At 35.3% G+C, this 20328-nt stretch overlaps 1 protein-coding gene across 5 annotated transcripts in view; it reads left to right on the plus strand.

The window, feature by feature from the left end:
- Positions 1-114: 114 nt before the first annotated feature.
- The window catches only part of SHOC2 (SHOC2 leucine rich repeat scaffold protein), a 102511-nt gene continuing 82297 nt past the window's right edge, over positions 115-20328 (plus strand). For 2 of the 5 annotated variants that reach the window (XM_082631782.1, XM_082631788.1), the window contains exon 1: positions 115-199. The gene's annotated coding sequence lies outside the window, so the exon portion shown is untranslated. Of the gene's footprint in view, positions 200-5468; positions 5490-20328 lie in introns of those variants that run through there. The other 3 variants (XM_082631784.1, XM_082631785.1, XM_082631787.1) reach the window with 3 other exon arrangements.

Raw genomic sequence — 20328 nt, forward strand, 5'->3', positions numbered from 1 at the left:
TCCCCAGCGATTGATGGGCCTGCACCGGAGGGGTGGGGCGGGGCGGTAGGAGCGAGAGTGTGTATAGGGGCGGGCGGGCGGGCGGGGCGGGGCGAGTGGGGGAGGGGCGGGCGGGGGGCGGCGGTTGGGCAGAGTCGCCTCCAAGGAGGAGGAGGAAGGAGGGCGAGCGAAGAGGATGGCGGAGTCGCGGCTCCTGACGGTAACTAGGGGCCGCTGAGGCGGGAGGGTGCCTGTTGGCCGGTTCTTCCTGCCTTCCTTCCTGCCCGTCGGGCGGTCGGGCGGGCTGTCGATAGGGGGAGGCCCCGAGCGTCCTGACAGGCGCGAGCCGGCGGGGCCGGGGCGAGGCCCGAGGGGCCGGGGCCCTGGGAGGCGCCGCCGCCGCCGCTTTCCTGGGTGCTGTCGCCGGGAGGGCCGGGCCCTAGTAGCCGGCTCTCGTGCGGGGCCCACAGCCGAGCGCCGAGAGCGAGCCGGCCGGCTGACAGCGTCCGGGGCCGGGCCTGCGGTGGCGGCGGGCGACCAGGACAGCGCCCGGGCGAGGACTGAACCGGCTCGAGAACCGGGGCCGGGGGCGCACGGAGGACGGTGCTGCTCCACTGGGCTCCCGGGGTCACCGCGCCCAAGCTGCCGGGCGCCCCGTGGGCGTGTGAATCGTTGGCGGGGGCCCTGGCGCGGCAGTAGTGCTACGGGGTGGAGTCTTTCCTCGCCCCTTCCCCAAAGCCCACCGCGCTCTCCCCGTCTCCTCTCCGTTCCTTGAAGAGTGGTGAGTCGGCTTTGGGTGTGTGGCTTGGTGAAGCGAGTTGTAGGCATCCAAGACTGCTCTGTTGGACATGCCTAATGGCAACCTCTTTCCGCGGTAGGTTTTAGGGACAGAGGAAAAGTACTCTTCTTCCCCCCCACCCCGCCCCATGGTAGAGGCTTCAGGACAAAACGATTTTTCCCCAGCCCCTCAGTATCCATTGTTTTGTACCATCCCCCTCCCCCCCTTTCCTAGGTAGAAGAATAATGACGCCAAGCCATTAATTGCTCCTTTTTTTAAAAAAATCAACAGAGGGTTTGTGTAATTGTGTTAATATGGATGTACAAACAGGTGAAATGAATACCGTTTCGGTAGTTGAAAAGAAGATGCTTTTGAGTGTGTGTGTGTGTGTGTGTGTGTGTGTGTGTGTGTGTGTTTAAGCCTTCAACCCTTACAGCTGGTGATTTGATTTTCTTGTCTGTTGCTTTGTATCATAATGGGGGTGATGAGAATAAAAGAGGAAGCAGTGTTTTGCAACCTACCCAAAAAAATGTTTTCTAAGTCTTTGGGGATGCTGAAGCAAAATCGGGTTGCAGATGTTGACTGTATAGTATTTGCCTCCCTCATGATAAGTACCAACAGTCTACATCTAAGCTTACACCTGTGTAGTTTTGTACACTTCTTCATAAATGTCAGCAATTTCTCGTATCTGCTCAGAGTAATGGATAATTGTATCTAAAACTATTTTTTGTTATGTTTTTCAGAATCTTAGGGTACACTTGTGTAACTAAGAATTTTTTATCTAAATGTAGCATCAACACTGAAAGATTGTCTTAATTTTAAAAACCTCAGTCTATTAGTTGCTAACCTCTACCCTCAGCTTTACATGCCATAGCCCTTGTAACTGTTTGTTAATATGTATTAGAAGAGACGTAGCTATTGGGTACAATTTGTAACATTCAGTAAGCTTAGTTCATAGTTTGAATTTGTCAAGTGTTGATGTTTTCTATGTGACAGTGACAAGAATTATTAGGAATAAGTATGTAACTGACCATTCCCAGCATAAGGATCTTAGACTGAATGTGATAAATCTTTTAAATACTAATTTGGAAATCAGGTGCACTGTAAAAGTTTTATTTAATTATGAATATGCATTTAAGAATAGACGGCAGAGAAATAAAGGCTTTGTCTTAAGTTTTGTAACTTTCACATGGCTTAAATGTAACATAAAGCTGACATATAAAACTGTATTCTTGAAATGCCAGTTTGGAGATGTGGACTTGGCCTATCTCTAAGGTTACTCCTTTTCCCAAAGTGTTTGTTCAGTTTTTGAAGAAAACATTTATCTCAGGTTGGCACTTGTTTTCTGGTTTCTGATTGTTAATACAATTTTCAAGTGTTTAAGATTTTCTCTTATTTGTTATGAATTGTGGATTAAAGAGTGATATTAAGAAATACATTAATAACTTGCAGATGGATTTTTTTTTTTTAGTTTTTAAACTACTGTATTCAGAAAGTTGATCAGAGCTGTGTTTTGATAATTGTAGCAAGTAAGACTCATACAACAACTTGTGAACTAGAAACCAGTCAGAAATTTGAAACATTCCACTTTTCAAAAGGAACACTAAAATTATAAATTCTTTTGTTATGCTTGCTGGAATTATACTTTTTAAATATTATTGTTTCTTCAGTGACTTGGGACAGGGCTTGTCCCACGTTCAAGAGAGATATAAACTGGAATTCTATGTGGAATGCTCATAGATGGCTTCTGAATAGCTGCTGGCATTTTTTTTGCCTTGGTTTACCTATATGGATTTTGAGGGGAAGCGTGAATAATATTGAAATTCTTTGTTATCCAGACAGTTAACTTGCATTCATATTTGTCTTAAACATATGCTGGATTATCAGTATTTGTTGTATAATTTAATATTTCTGTAAGACGTGTTCTTTAAACAGTGTAAATAGTTTTTAGATTTTATATATCTTATGAGAAAAAAATCAAAATCTGTTGTTTTTTTACTAAAAAATACACAAACCCTGACATACAGATATAAGGATGAACTTTTTTGGAGGTTGAAGATTAAATGAAAGACTATATCTTTATAGGATTCAGTTCACTATATCATTCATCTATCATTCATGAATGAAAAAGCATAGAATCTATGCTTATAGTAATAAAAACTCCAAACAAGGCCAAAACACCCCCAAAACAATTAAAAAACCCAGAAAAACAAGTTGACCCCAAGTCCTTCAGTGAGTTCTGAGGTCTATAGCTTGGGCTTGGTGGAAGTGTTCTTTTTTTGGGGGTGGGGGGGTGGAAGTGTTCTTGAACTAGTTTATAAGATATCAATTAGGAGAGGAAACTTAGATACAGAAATGTCAAAGTTGTATAAGACTAGTGGGGAATTAGTAAATACTTTGTTACAGATGAATTAGAAATTGGCTGTAATTTAGCAGCAGAGTGGTAAAGTACTTTTATGTGTTTTGAGAAATGAGCACTGCAGATACTAAATTGGTTGCTATTTTTGCTTATTGTTGGACTTACATTTCATGCATTACATGTTATACATTAGGCATATTATAATTAATAATTTAAGGTTAAATCTTTAACCTGCTAAAGAATATATATGTAAAATTTGCTATTCCTGTCTTCTGAATTTTACATTGTATCAGAGTTGTGTGCCGTAGGTCTTTCTGGAAATATTTTTTTCTGTTAATGTAATAAAGTTTGTATTTTTCTAACTATCTACACTGACTTTTAAAATATGAAAAATTTCTGAGTTACAAGGTGACCTATGGTGTGCTTGAACTTGATATATTATAGAGTGTTCTGAAATCTAATTGTCAACCAGTACAGGTAAAAAAGAGCATGCATAAGTCTAAGAAACTGAGTTATGTTCTAAAATATGTAACTGCATTATTTTAAGGTAAACTAATGTTCCTTCTGTCTTTGGCATTTTCTCCTGATTCCCAGTTTTTTAGCACATCATCTTTAACTCAGCAGATCAAAGTTCTAACATGTGAAAAGAGTATTCTAATTACAGAGGGCTCTTCAGCTTTTGAGATGTTGGTAACATATGTGCTTTTTGAGAAAGTATGATATTCCCATTATCAAGATTTAAAGAACTAATTAGATTATTTCACACTATATGTCTCATTCCAACTTTTCTAGAGATCAGAACTGATTGCAAAAAGTAGCTCATGCTGTAAAAGGTAAAGGTTCTTTTATTGGAAAGAATGAACATATTGCTTGAAGCTAAAACATTACAGGTGACCTTAAAAGAGGGTATAATTGGTCCCTATGTGAAATGAACCTGAAAGACTTTTATGAAGTATTTTGGCATGTCTATCTTCTAATGTTCATAGCACTCTGAACACACAATTTAAGCATTTTATTTGCCCTCAAACACTATTTATAAATCCTGAAAATTTAATTAAGTAATTTCACAGTTGACAGATAAATCTTTTTTCTTTTAGTTTTTCTGATGTCTTTGAGGTAAAGTGGAAATGATTTTTTCTGACACAATGTCTAGAATTTTGAGTTAGTTTCATCAGTTAAATTTGGGCTTTCTCAGTGTCCACTTTTGTGTTGTACAACAGTCCTTCCTGCTTTCAGGACTTCCACAATTTTGCAGATAGTCTTTAAGTAAACTTTAAAATTTTGTTCTATAAATATTTCTTATTAACTAGTTTCATACTCACTAATGTCATAGACCTTCTACTGAGTGCCATGTGTGTCCAATACTGTGAGGGAACAGGAATAAATATACTATGTTTCCTGCTTTCAGTAAGTTCATGGTTTGTTGCATGAACGGGACAAACAGTAAATTGTTTTACAATGTGACAAGCACTTTGATAGCAGTATACACTGAAGAACTCAGATGAGTTAAGATTCAGACTGCATGTATAACCAGCAATGCTTACTGAAGGATACAACCTGAACTAACTCTTGAGGAATAAGTTAGATAGGTAGAGGGTAGAAAAAGCATAGAAGTTAGAGATGTTAAGGTCCATTTGGAGAACTGCAGGGAATAACAGTTTGGAGTCCATGTATGACCTAATCTTTTAAGTGATACAGTAGACTTTCATTAAAGTTATCATTTTTAGAGATTGTTCTGTCTTGTGTACCTCATTTAATTTGGGCCTTGAACTATGGATCTCCATTAATGTTGGGGAGCTGCTTCAAATTATTATTTAAAACTTTTAACTGTGTATATTTTCCATTAATATTTTAATTAAATACAAGAACGTATCAGCCTAATGTGGAATAATTCTGAGAATTAGAACTTGGATAATGATAAAATGTTTCAAAATCATATTTAAATATATTTTTCTCAGCATGTATGCATCATGTTAAGGTAACATTTATGAATTTCCTTCCTTAGAACTCCCAGTAAGGTTTTATTATACAAACATTTAAAATGCAGTCTTCTGAGAACATTGAAAACAACCTCTTCGGGCTTCCCTGGTGGCACAGTGGTTGGGAATCTGCCTGCCAGTGCAGGGGACGCGGATTCGTGCCCCGGTCCGAGAAGATCCCACATGCCGCGGAGTCGCTGGGCCCGTGAGCCATGGCCGCTGAGCCTGCGCGTCCGGAGCCTGTGCTCCGCAACGGGAGAGGCCACAACAGTGAGAGGCCTGCGTACCGCAAAAAAAAAAAAACCCCAAAACACAAAAAACCCACAAAACAACAACAACAACAAAAAAACAACCTCTTCTCATACTTATTTCAAAGTGTCACTGTTTGCTTTAGGTAAGTCAGACTGTATGATCAGCAGTTATATCCTGGTAGAAGTCTTTATATGGCTTTATATGATTTAAAATGTCTCTGAACTTGAATATTAAGTAATTTTTCATATAGTATGATTTAATACTTATTTGAGGGCACAATGAGGGACCTTATTTGTCATTCCAAACTTCATTCCCTCCAAAATGCTATAGTTCTCCCATTTTAAAACATTCTCGTATTGCTTTTGTTTTTTTTTTTTTGGTTTTGATCCTGTTATTTTCATTATAGAAATCTGAGAAATCCTTTTTAAATGTTCACGTTTTAGCAATTACCTCATAAATATTATAACATCTCACTTATCTCAAGGTTATTTTTTAGGAAACTAAAACATTTCTGGTATCATCTCTTTGGATACAACCCCGTGCTCTCTGCACCTGGCTAACTTCTTTTAATTGCCCTTCAGGCCTCCATATCATATCCTTTGGGAGGCCTTTGGTCTCTAGTTAGGTTCTCCTGTTTTAAGGTCCCTTACCACACCTGTATTTCCTTTTTATAACACTAAATTATTTTTGTAATGATGTGTTTGTCTTTTTTGCTAGACTGTAAGTTTCATGATGAGCATCAAGTATGTCTGCCGCCTTTACTACCATTTCTCCAGTATACAATGTCTTGACTTTGTAGGCTCTTAATAGAAAATTAGTTTAAGTTAATAGTCTAGGGTCCCCAAACAGGCCACTGAAAAGGACAAAGGGTTGTCATAGTGCTTTTGCTCTTAAACGCATTTCCTGCTCTTAGAATTCCCTAGGTCTTAATTGAGGGCTCTCTAAACTCTTATAATGTACAATTTAAAAAAGTTTGTTAACCAAATGTAAAAAGGACTGGGGTACTCCTTGAGGCCACATGAAAGTTGAAAATAAGAGCAAGGGTAAAATACTTAAAAAGCAGATATAACACATTTAAAAGAATATAGCAGGTTAAGGCAAATTTATGGGATAAACATTTGAAATCTTTTTAAGATGTCATTTGTTTTATATCGAGAACAGTATAGCAAAAATGATGTAAGATCATGACGAGATTAATTGCTGTTAGTAAATTTTGTTAAAGATGACACAGGAGCATGGATTATATTTCAGAAAGATTTCCATCTAAAATGATACAATTAAGAATTTTAATGTGTTAACCTTTTGTTATTGGGAAGATTCGCTTAATGAGATGAAACGTAATAGATATTGTAAGTATTTACTGAGTAAAACTAAGTTGAAGCAAATAATTGTCTGAAAGTACTGAATCAGTGCAGTATAATATTACTGCCTTGAAGTTTGTCGGTTTTATACCTACCATGTGTTTCTTTATGTACTGAGGTATGAAATATGTAAAATTGAGTAACAGCATGTTTTCATCAGTTTTGAATGAAAACATACCTGTTGCAACAATATGACAAAATGACATAAATATTTCCACAACTTTTAAACTGTTAAAGAGAGTAAGTTTAATTTATTTATTTATTTTTGGTATTTCTTGGTAACCTGGACTGGAAAAATTAGATTGCAGGTCATAATTACTTCTTTGCTTGGGTGACCTGAAATAGATTATATTTAATTCAACTTTGTTTTTTATATGTTCTGGGATGAAGAATTTGATATTTCACTGAAGGGCTTTAATTCTGGTTCATATAAATTGCATTTTGTCTTAGTTTTGTAACCTGTTGAATTCTCTGAGTATTATAAGGATAGGTAAAAGAGCTAGTTATTTCTTATTTGTTGCTAAAACAAATATTGGTTTATCTACCATGTGTTAATTACAGTTTTAAACTCATAGAAATGGGATGCTTATATACCAGGGAGCTTAACATAGTAAGGTTTTATGATTTAATCTAGAAAATAGTTATTTCTGTACTTTGGAAGTAGGGATTTGAAATTCTTAATACGAGAAATATGGCCTAGTTTCAGAACACCCACTAAGCAACTGTGGAAACTCAGCATGTTAAATGGCTTGTAGTGCTGCAATATTTTTTAATTTTTCCCACCTCCTGTTATATAATAGCTTATAGTAGTATGCACAGAACATGAGTATTTAGGACAAGGACAAAGTGTATTGAAGCTCCAAAACATGTGAGACTGTGTTGGGCTTTGGGCAGTAAGGACCTAAAGGTGATCAAGTATAATGATGGTCAGTGAGTGAGTGAGTGACGTAAATCAGGTAGTAATGTTTTAGGTTGCAAATAAGGCATGAAAAGCAAGAATTGTTTTTGGGCTTGAGAAAAATGACTTTTTATAAATGGAGTCACTATTTTTGAAGCAGAAACATTAAAAAATTCTATCAAAATTTAATATTTTTATTTAAAAAGTTTGACAACTGATGTAAACATTTCCATGATGCTTGTGTACAGGACTTAAATATTTCAGTGGTAATAATTTTAAACATTTCCCCTAGAATGTTGTGCAACCCAAACGTTGCAGCATTGTGTCAGACTGTGAGAACCAGATACTGAAACTGATTAGAAACTAAATATAAAGAATGAAATCTACTAGTTTATATCCATTGTTCAGGATAGTATATTGTGAAGGCATTTGATAAAACATACTTTTACCAGCTTATTTTGTTAATTAAAAAAGGGACTGAGTTGATGTACACTAATTATAATATCAAGCAAATGGATATTACAGTGAAATGTTTCAGTTTAAAGATTTTTGTGATATGAAAAAGGAATGACAATAAATTTGCCTAAAAAGTCAGCTATATAATTTTTATAGAGTCAGTTCTGTCAATAGCGCTTTAATGCATAACTAATTATCTGCATACAGAAATATAAAAAACTTATCTGACCTTTTATCAACAGGAGCTCACTTATGCCTGACATTTCCATACACACACACTGTGATAATTGATATAATAATAATGATCCTGTGGCAAGATCTTGAAGATTTTTGTTTTATCAAAGAAAGTTGAAATTGTTTCATATAATTGAAGTTTTGCTATATTTTATTATATTCAAATTCTTTAAAGATGAATGATCTGCAAATGTAGATTCATGTCTAAAAATAATTTATTAATTGACACATCTTTTTTCTGACCATACCATTATCCAGTTTTTATAACTAACAATTTGATAATATTTGAGTTACTTCTGAGAGTAATTGAAATTAAGTAAGGCCAAATAATGTTTTTTTCTTTCTGGCATAATTTAAGTACTATATCACTTGCAACCTGCAGATTACTAAATGGGATTTACATCTTTGTGGTGTAAGAATTTTTTACATCACAGCTTCTGTAAAGTAGGTGGGAATCATATTTTGCAATTATAGTCACACAATAGTAGATAGTACATACCAGTTGGGAACTGGTTAGATTTAATGTGTTAAATTACAAAAATAAATGTGTGGGTTTTTTTTTAATGTATATTCAAAGCTATAAGCAAGGGATGCCTTTCAATATTTAGAGTAGCTTCTGGTGGGAGAAATTCTTTATTAACCCTAAGTTAAATTGGGCCTGGCTGCTCAACGTTTTTCTTTTGATCTTGTATGAGGAAGATTTTTTGCTTTGGGATATTTTAAAAAATGCAATACAGAGATAACAAGATTATATTTTTAAGGCCCAAAATGCATGGTGTAAATCCTATTTTAACAGCTATTAGGACGACTAGATAAATAATTAGTTGAACATATGGTCTTCATCTAAATAATCTCAAAAATGGACTATGTGAATGTGAGAAAGGCATTTGTTTTATAATAATGGCAACTTACTAAATACTGATTCTTAAATGTAAGATACCTACCTTGAGACCACACTTCTAATCTTGTTATGTGTAGTAAATTTTTTTTGTTTATATTTTTTTCTGACAGTTTCTGAAAAATAGTTTATAGAATGAGTAATGGAAAGGATGTATAATCAGATAAGACCTAGTGAAAGAATGTGTGGGTTTATACATACAAAAACAAAACAGTTAAATGTAATTAATTTTTAGCTTAAAAGTACTGAAAATCATTTGTTTAAGTTGAAAATACTTTTTGAATACTGTAGTCACCTTAGTGCGTATAACCTAATATCTGATAGCAATTACATTTTATCTCTTGTGCTTTACACTGATGATTAGGTAACCAACTTTTTGATTTATTGCCAATTAGCCCATGTTAAATGAAGAGTAAAGTGTATGTTGGGAATACCAGGCAAATCTTTTTTTGAGATCGTGTGGCATAAGAGTTTTTCAGATAAAGTTTGCTCAAGATATTTGATGTTTATTATTATATCTTAATCATATTGAGACATTTAAATCCCTTCTACCCCACCTCCCTGCCTTTTCTTTTGCTGGAGAATCTTGCAATTTATATATATATAGTGAGTTGAAGTGTTATACAAGAGAGCTGTAGTCTCAATTATGGATTGACTTTTAGGTTCAGTAAACAGAAATTTTCAATTCTTTGCTTAAAACTTCTGTTTGCTCAGAATCAAAATTACGTAATAAGTCTTATTCTTTCCCATGAGAAAGAACACCAGATTTCTTGAAAAACTCTCACGTATTTGCTACTATATAAAATTTAGTCCTTCTCCACATCAGTCCAAACTATTTCATCTTGCCTCTTTACCACAGGGGGGAAAAGCTGAATGAATGAATTTAGAGGTGCTATGAGTTGTACACTCTTGGCATGATTCTAATTAACATGGACTAATACAGAGCATTTTATTTCTTTATTTACAGCTATTTCTTTAGCCTCCATGAAAAGTACTCTCACCTTATGTTCACTCATGTTGTTTAAGGATGTGTTTTTCCATTTCTCTCTGAAAATAACATTCCCTTGAACATGTTAATTTTGGGTGCTTTCTTGATCTTTGGTCTTCCAGTTTTGAAGATTCCTTTTTTGACTTTTGAACTACAAAAATATATAGCTTTATGTGATTTGGAGGGGAAAGCAGTTTATTGTCCTTTAAACTACGTAAAAGAGTAAGGAGGGGGGCTTCCCTGGTGGCGCAGTGGTTGGGAGTCTGCCTGCCGATGCAGGGGATACGGGTTCGTGCCCTGGTCCGGGAGGATCCCACATGCCGCGGAGCGGCTGGGCCCGTGAGCCATGGCCACTGAGCCTGCGCGTCCGGAGCCTGTGCTCCGCAACAGGAGAGGCCACAACAGTGAGAGGCCCGCGTACAGCAAAAAAAAAAAAAAAAAAAAAGAGTAAGGAGCATTTCAGATCTTTAAAAACAAAGGAAAATAGTTGAAATCTTGCCATTTTTAGGTATTCATTAAAAAATCTGAGTGATTTAGAGTTAATTTTAAGTAGAGTATAGGGAAACTATGCAATGAGACAAGGTTTTTGTCTTTGCTTATTGTTCAACTGTCTTCAGCAAGTGTTTAATACATGTTTATTGAGTGCTTAATAAAAAGTTCATAATATCTTTGAAGTTGTAAAGTACTTTAGAGTAAAAATTGTAAGGAGGCTGCTATTTAGTGGGGTAGATAAAGCCAAGTTAACAAATATTTATAATTCTTTCAGTAAATATAACTGCCAGATATTATTTATAACTATTAGGATACAACTGTGAAAAAGAAGGCTCCCTGTTTTCCGACTACTTGAAATGAGAGAGACAGACAACTAACCTGACAAGTATGATACAGTGTGAAAAATATTCTAATAGGGGAAGTTTTAAATGGGAGCACAGAGAGGGGGAGAGGCAGTATTCAGAAAGGCTTTTGAGTAGTCAAGAAAGGCTTCCTGACTTCTGAACCGAGATCTGAAGGATACATGGAGTTAGCTCAATGAAGAACTGTAAACCTGTTTCTGGTCGAATGAAATAGCTCATGCAAAGTCCTGAGGACAAGAGATAGCAGGACTTGCTATGGGATCTGAGAGAAGTTCACGTGACCAGAGGACAAGGTGGGGAATGTTGGAGTTATGGCAGGAGAAGTCAGGGGCCAGATCTTGAAAGGCTTGGTAGTTATTGCTAAGAATTTTGGATATTATCCTGAGGGCTATGTTTGTGGGGCCACCCACTCTCCCCTCCAAGTGTTCTAAATTGGACAGTTGCTTGATTAGATTTGAATATTTGAATGATCACTCTAATTACAGTGTAGTGGTTAGGTTAGGAACAGGATGGGGAGTGCATGTTGTGAGACCAGTTACAAAACTTTTAGAGGAGAGTATTCAGTGTACCCTGGAACAGGGTAGTGGCAATGAGAATGAAGAGAAGTTGAAGAGTCAGGAGAAGTTTTATGGGAAGAATGGGTAGGATTTAGTGATTGTTAGGATATGAAAGTTGAAGGAGAGAGAGGAGTCAGGATGACTCCAGGATTCCTGACTCCCTCCCACTCTTTTTAGTTGATTCCTCCTTAGATGTTATCTCTTAAGAAGAAGCCTGAGTCCCCCAAACTCCAAGGCTGGTTTAAGTGCCTTCTCTTTGTGCTTCAACAGCTCTTACCACACTATGTTTTTGCCTTTTCCACTTGTTGGTGAGCTTACAGGTAAGGACTTTGCCTTGTTATTGTTGCATACTTAGCATCTTGCACAGTGCATAGCATTTAGTATATATTAAATAAAATGTTGACTGGATGAAAATATAGTGTTTTTTTTTTTTTGCGGTACGCGGGCCTCTCACTGTTGTGGCCTCTCCCGTTGCGGAGCACAGGCTCCGGACGCGCAGGCTCAGCGGCCATGGCTCACGGCCCTAGCCGCTCCGCGACATGTGGGATCTTCCCGGACCGGGGCACGAACCCCTGTCCCCTGCATCGGCAGGCAGACTCTCAACCACTGCACCACCAGGGAAGCCCGAAAATATAGTTTTTATATTTATAAAAATTGAAATATTCATAATTGGAGGGAAAGACTGGTTTCTGAACTGCCAATATTCAAAAACTTGGTTTATAACTTCAATGTGAATCAGATCACTCCAGGTACTTTTGTATATCTCTTGTAAAAACAATGTACATTACAATTCAAATCTGAAGTATTGGATATATTTAGTTCCTCATGAGCTGTTGTAGACTAATTTAAATGGACTTTGATTATGTTGAGCTCCTCTTGTATTATATATTCAGGTTTTCTTTATAAATACATTTTATTATCCTTTGTCAGGTTAAAAGTGAACATAACCAAACTAAAACGAACATAGCTTTTTTCCCCTCCCTGATTATAAGAGGAGGGAATGCTTATTGTATATATTAAAAAAAAATACAGAGATAAATAAAAGTGAAAGCCATCCTAATAACCAGGGGTAAACATTGCTATCATTAGATGGGTGTTTTTTAGACTTTAAGATTTTATATATATATTTATGAACAATATGATTAAGTTAAAAAATCGAGAGAAAATATTATCTATAATTACATGTATTTATATGTGTGTGTGTGTGTATACACACACACACACACATATATATCTCCTTCATTGGAAGAATTCTGATAACTAGTATGTAAACAAATAACTCAATAGTAATGGGGTGCTAAACTTAAATTCCTACAGGAGATCAGACAGGTAACATAAGTGAACTCAGTAAGGTTAATATATGAGATTGTTGAGTTGGAGAGCACTGGGTGGGCACAACTTCTATTTAGCACCAGTTGCTTTTTGTCATTGAGAAATGTTAACCCAGTGGTGCCCACTTTTTTTGAATTTTTTAAAATGAAAAGTAGAGGTCTGAATTTGTATGTGAAGCTCCCAATTATTAAATATTGGCACTTTAAGAAAAATTTAAACCACAATGTGTGTTAAACATAGTGTAGCTATGGTCTGTTTTTTGTCTGAATACCACAAATAGTGAAAGAATGGAAAGATTTGTTCACCCTCACTAATCAAGGAAATATAGATTAGGTAATATATCATTTTTCATACATCAGATTGACAAAAACGAGAACAAATAATAATTGGCAATATTGGGAGAGTATAAATTGATGCCATCTCTTTGGAAGAAAACAGTTTGGAACTACCCATAAATATTTAAAATGCACATTAGATTTGACCAGTCTGCTTTCAGGAATCTGCTTTATGGAAATACTGGTTCCTGTGTATGAAGATTCATGTTCGTTGAAGCATTATTTGTACTGGCCAAAAAAAAAAGGCTAATAGAAGCAACCTAAATGTCAGTTGATACAAGAATGATTAAGTAAATTATGGTGTAGTCATACCACAAATTATAGCAATGAAAAGGAATGAAGTATATCTGTATTCTTGTATAGAAAGAGTCCATAATTTACTGTTTATCATTTATGAGCAGAGTTATAATTGTATACATAAATTTATACTGCATGTGTATGCTGTCATTTTAAATGTCTAAATGATACTCCATTGTGTGGCATCATAATTTATTGAGACTACTGATGTACATGTAGGTTATTTCTAATGTTTTGCTATTTATATGCACATTGCTTTGAACACTTTTTAACATTTGTATTTATAGTGTTGTCTCCAAAGATAAATACCCTTTGTATATTATGTAGTAACATATTAAATATCTGAACTTTCATAGGTACTTTGAAGAAATACATTTGTCTCTGAGAGTTTGCTATTTATGACCTTTGATCTGAGTAAACGTACCTTAGGCATGGTAGTCAGAGAACTAATCAGAAAAGTGTCATGTGTTCAGTCATCCTAGATTCCTTAACATTTTTAAGGGTACTGATTTTTATCTGATCAGTATATGCTTATGATACAAAGTCCAAAAGATACAGACATAGGAAGCAAAACTCTCTCCCACTCTGAAACCTCTTCTGCCTGGTTTCCCTTCCTAGGAAACCACTATCAGTTTTGTGTGTACCTCTGCAGATAATTTATACATATATAAGCATATATTAATATATTAATTTTTTTCATAAATGATAGCCTCCTATGCTGTTCTACAGCTGGGTTTTTTCTCACTTAACGATAACTAATCTAATACTTATGCAATGCTTTGTATGTTCTAGGCCCTGTTGTAAAAAGCATTTTGGTATTCATTATTAATCTTCATCACAACCTTGAGAGTTGTGATAATATTATTTATCCCCTTCTTACAGAGGAAGAGACTGAGGCATAGAAACTTTAAGTAAAATGGTAATAAGTTGTGGAGCTGGAAGTTGAACTCCAGCAGTCTGTCTGCAGAGTCCTTACTGTTAGCCAGTATGCTTTACTATCTCAATTGTTTAATACCAGTACATGGTTGTTGCCCCATTCTTTTAAATAATTACATAATATTTCACTGAATAAAAAGTAATTTATGTAACCAGGCCTTTGGTGATGGATATTTAGGTTATTTGAATATATTGTTACATATAGTGTTACAGTGAATATCCTTGTGTCTATATAACACCTATGTCATTTTGAACATATAGAATCTGCCTGTATTTCATTTTCATCCTTTCAAATTTGGGCGGGGTGGGGTGAATCTAGTATGCATAGTTATATTTTGTTTTGTGATCTACTATCAGACTTTTTGCTTTAATGAGTATATTTAGTTCATCTATATTTATTATAGCTTTATGTGTATTTCCTCATCTTTTATAGCTAAGAGATTAAGACATAGATCGAGCTGTAACAATTGAAGTATACTTAAAGGTATAAAGCAGTACAGTATAAAGGTGTAAGCATACCTCAGTCCATTTCCTCTCCAGTTTTTGTTGGTTATATAACAACATTGTTGGGATTGTAATATATACATTATATTCTGTAGCCATAAACATCTCTCTTTTTTTAAAAGTCTAAGGCCAATAATGAAATGGAATCTGTGCTCAAAACTGGTCCTTTTGTCAGTAGTTTTTCTTTTTTTCTTCCAGTTTTATTAAGGTATAGTTGACATACAGCCCTGTGTAAGTTTAAGGTGTACAGCATAATGATTTGACTTATGTACATCATAAAATGATTACCATAATAGATATAGTGAACGTCCATCATCTGATATAGATATGAATTAAAGATTTGTACAAATTAAAGAAATAGAAAAACTTTCTTTTCCTGTGATGAGAACTCTTAGTATTTACTCTCTTAACAACTTTCATATGTAACATATAGCAGTGTTAATTATGTTTATCATGCTGTGCATTACATCTCTAGTACTTGTTTATCTTATAACTGGAAGTTTGTATCTTTTGACTGCCTTCATCTAATCTCCCCTCCCCCTATGGTAACCACAAATCTGATCTATTTTTCTTTCAGGTTTTTTTGGTTTGTTTTTGAAGTATAATTGACCTACAGGACTGTGTTAGTTCTGGTACACAACATAGTGATTTGCTATTTCTGTACATTTCAGAATAATCATCATGATAAGTGTAGCTACCGTCTGTCACCATACAAAGATATTATGTAATTGTACTGTACATTATAATGTACATACTGTACATTTCAGACCCGTGACTCATTTAATTCGTAACTGAAAGTTTGTACCTCTTAATCTCCCTCACCTATTTCTCTTCTCCTCCACCCCTGTAAGCAACCACCTGTCCTCTGTATCTATGACTCTGTTTCTGTTGTGTTATGTTTGTTCATTTGTTTTGTTTCTTAGATTCATATATAAGTGAAATCATATGGTATTTGTCTTTTTCTGTCTGACTTATTTCACTTAGCATAATATTCTCTAGGTCCATCCATGTTGTCATAAATGGTAAGATTTCATTCTTTTTAAGACTGAGTGATATTCCATTGTATATACCACATTCATTCACCTATTTGATGGGCACCTAGGTTTTTTACATATCTTGGCTATTATAAATAATGTTGCAGTGAACATAGGGATGCATATATCTTTTCAAATTAGTTTTCTTTGGGTAAATACCCAGGAGTGGAATTGTTGGATCACATGGTAGTTCTACTTTTAATTTTTTGAGGAACCTGCATACTGTTTTCCATAGTGGCTGTACCAATATACATTTCCTCCGACAGTGCACAAGGATTCCTTTTTCTCCACATCCTCTCCAACACTTACACTCGTTATTTGTTGTCTTTTTGATGACAGCCATTCTGACAGGTGTGAGGTGATATCTCATTGTGGTTTTGATTTTCATTTTCCTGATGATTGAAGATATTGAATATCTTTTCATGTACCTGTTGGCCATCTGTGTCTTCTTTGGAAAAATATCTATTCACGTTCTCTGCCCATATTTTAATTAGGTTGTTTGTTTTATTGGCATTGAGTTGTATGAGTTCTTTATATATTTTGGATATTAACTCGTTATCAGATATATCATTTGCAAATGTCTAATCTCATTCAGTAGGTGGCCTTTTCATTCTATTGATAGTCTCCTTCACTATGCAAAAGCTTTTAGTTTGATGTAGTCCCATTTGTTTGTTTTTGCTTTTGTTTCCCTTGCCTGAGGAGACATATACAAAAAAATACTTCTAAGACCGGTGTCAAAGAGTGTACTGCTTGTTTTCTTGTAAAAGTTTTATGCTTTCAGGTCTTATATTTAAGTCTGTAATCCATTTTAAATTTATTTTTGTATATGGTCTGAGAAAGTCCAGTTTGATTCTTCTGCTTGTAGCTGTCCAGTTTTCCCAACACCATTTATGGAAGAGTATGTCTTTTCCCCCTCTGTGTATTCTTGCCTCCTTTGTTGTAGACTAATTGACCATAAGTCCATGGGCGTAATTTCTGAGCTCTCCCGTTGATCTATGTGTCTGTTTTTGTGCCAGTACCATACAGTTTTGATGACTGTAGCTTTGTAGTATAGTTTGAAATCAGGTAGCATGATACCTTCAGCTTTGTTCTTCTTTCTTAAGATTGTTTTGGCTTTTTGGGGTCTTTTATGTTTTCATACAAATTTTAGAATTATTTATTCTAATTCTATGAAGAGTGCCATTGGTATTTTGATAGGAATTGTGTTGAATCTGCCTTGGGTAGTATGGAAAAATATTAATTCTTCCAGTCCATGAGCATGGTGTATCTTTCCATCTGTTTGTATCATCTTTAGTTTCTTTCATCAGAGTCGTATAGTTTTCTGGGTACAGGTCTTTTTTTTACCACATTAATTAGATTTATTCCCAGGTTATTTTATTCTTTTTGATGCTGTTGTAAATGGGATTGTTTTCTTAATTTCTCTTTCTGATAGTTTAGTTAGTATATAGAAACGCAACAGACTTCTGTCTGTAAATAGGGTATCTTGCAGGTTTATGGAATTCATTAATGGGTTCTAGTAGTTTTTTTGATGGTGTCTTTAGGATTTTCTATGAATAATATCATGTTATCTACAAACAGTGACAGTTTCACCACTTCCTTTCCAATTTGGATTCCTTTTATTTCTTTTTCTTTTCTGATTGTTGTGGCTAGGACTTCCTATAATACGTGAGTAAAAGCAGCAAGTCTTGTTCCTGGTCTTAGAAAAACTGATTTCAGCTTTCACCATTGAGTATAATGTTAGGGTTGTCATAATGGCCTTTATTATGTTAGGATATGTTTCCTCTGTACCCACTTTGTTGAGAGTTTTTATCATAAATGGATGTTGGATTTTGTCAGAAGCTTTTTTGCATCTTATTGAGATGGTCATATGATTTTTAGTTCCTAATTTCTGAATATGGTGTATCACACTGATTGATTTGTGGATAATGAACCATCATTGTACCCCTGAGAGAAATCCCGCTTGATCATGGTGTATGATCTTTTTAATATGTTGTTGAATTTGGTCTGCTAATATTTCATTCATTGTGGATTTCTGCTTCTGTTTATCAGTGATATTGGGTGTAATCTTTTTTTTTTTTCCCCAGTGTTTTTGTCTGGTTTTGGTATCAATGATGGCTGGCCTCATAGAATGAGTTTGGAAACATTCCTTCCTCTGCCATTTTTTGGGGTAGTTTTAGAAGGATATGTATTATCTCTTCTCTAAATGTTTGGTAATATTCACCCGTGAAGCTCTCTGGTCCTGGACTTTTGTTTGTTGGGGATTTTTTGATTAATGATTTGATTTCATTTCTGGTAATTAGTCTGTTCATATTTTCTGTTTCTCCCTGATTCAGTCTTGGGAGATTGCACATTTCTAGGAATTTGTCCTTTTTTTCTGTGTTGTTCATTTTATTGGTATATGTTTGTTCATAGTAATCTCTTGTGATCCTTTGTATTTTTGTGGTGTCAGTTGTAACTTCTTTTTCATTTCTGATTTTATTTATTTGGGCCCTCTCTTTGATGAGTCTGGCTAAATGCTTATCAATTTTGTTTTTCTTTTCAAGAACTCGCTTTTAGTTTCATTGATCTTTTCTATTGTTTTTTAGTCTCTATTTCATTTATTTTTGCTCTGATCTTTATGATTTCTTTTTTTTGCTAACATTGGGTTTTGTTATTTCTTCTTCTAATTCCTTTAGGTGTAAGTTTAGCTTGTTTATTTGAGATTTTTAATGTTTCCTGAGGTATGCTTGTATCATTGTAAGCTTCCCTCTGAGAACTGCTTTTGCTGTGTCCCATAGATTTTGGTTCATTGTATTTTCATTTTCATTTGTCTCTGGGTATTTATTTCACCTTATTTCTTCAATGATCCATTGACTGTTTAGTAGCATATTGTGTAGCCTCCATGTGTTTGTGTTTTTTGCAGTTTTTTTCCCTTGTTGTTGATTTCTAGTCTCATAGCCTTGTGATTGGAAAACTTGATATGATTTTATTCTTCTTAAATTTACTGTGACTTGTTTTGTGGCCTAGCTTGTGATGTATCCTAGAGAATGTTCCATATGTACTTGAAAAGAGTGTGTATTCTGCTGCTTTTTGTGTGGAATGTTCTCTATGTAGCTATTAAATCCATTTGGTCAAATGTGTCATTTAAGGCCAGTGTTTCCTTATTGATTTTTCTGTCTGGATGATCTGTCCATTGATGTAAGTGGGGTGTTCAAGTCCCTTACTATTACTGTGTTACTGTCAGTTTTTTTCTTTATATCTATTAATATTTGCCTTATGTATTTAGCTGTTCTTTTGTTGGGTGCATATATGTATTTATAGCTGCTATAGCTTCTTCTTGGATTCACCCTTTTATCGTCATGTAATGTCCTTTGTCTCTCTTCACAGTCTTTGTTTTAAAGTCTATTTTGTCTGATATAAATATTGCTACCCTGACTTTCCATTTGTATGGTATACCTTTTTCCATTCCCTAGCTTTCAGTCTGTGTGTGTCTTTAGACCTGAAATGAGTCTCTTGTAGGCAGCATATATATGGGTCTTGTTTTTGTATCCATTCAGCTACTCTATGTCTTTTGTTTGGAGCATTTAGTCCATTTACATTAAAAGTATTTATTGATAGGTATGTATCTGTTGCCATTTTGTTTGTTTTTGGGTTATTTTTGTAGTGCTTTTTGTTCCTCCTTTTGCTCCTTTGTGGTTTGGTGACTATCCTTAGTGTTATGTTTGGATACTTTCCTCTTTTTTGTGTGTGTATCTGTTGTAGATTTTTAGTTCGCAGTTACTATGAGGTTTATATTACAGCAATCTATACCTATGTGTGTGAGTACTTTAAGTTTCTGATCTCAAGTTTGAATGCATTTTATCAACCCTCCATTTTTACTCCCCCTCTCTCATTTACTGTTTTGGTTGGTGTAAGATATTTTGTATCTTTGTGTTTTACATATCCCTTAACTTATTGTGGATATAGATGATTTTACTACTTTTGTCTATTAACCTTCCTACAAACTTTATTGATCTACTACCTTTATTGTATATTTCCCTTTACCAATGAGACTTTTCCTTTTGTAATTTTCATATTTCTAGTTGTGGGTTTAACCTTTCTTGTAAAGCTGGTTTTGTGGTGTTGAACTCTTTTAGCTTTTGCTTGTCTGTAAAACTTTTGATCTCTCTTCCAAATCTGAATGAAAGCCTTGTTGGGTAGAGTATTCTTCATTGTAGGTTTTACTCTTTCATCTCTTTAACTATATCATGCCATCCCCTTTTGGCTTGTGGAATTTCTGCTGAAAAACAGCTGGTAGTCTTATGAGAGTTCCCTCGTA

The sequence above is a fragment of the Mesoplodon mirus genome, assembly GCF_964341445.2.
Source record: "Mesoplodon mirus genome assembly, chromosome: 2".
Lineage (NCBI taxonomy): Eukaryota > Metazoa > Chordata > Mammalia > Artiodactyla > Ziphiidae > Mesoplodon > Mesoplodon mirus.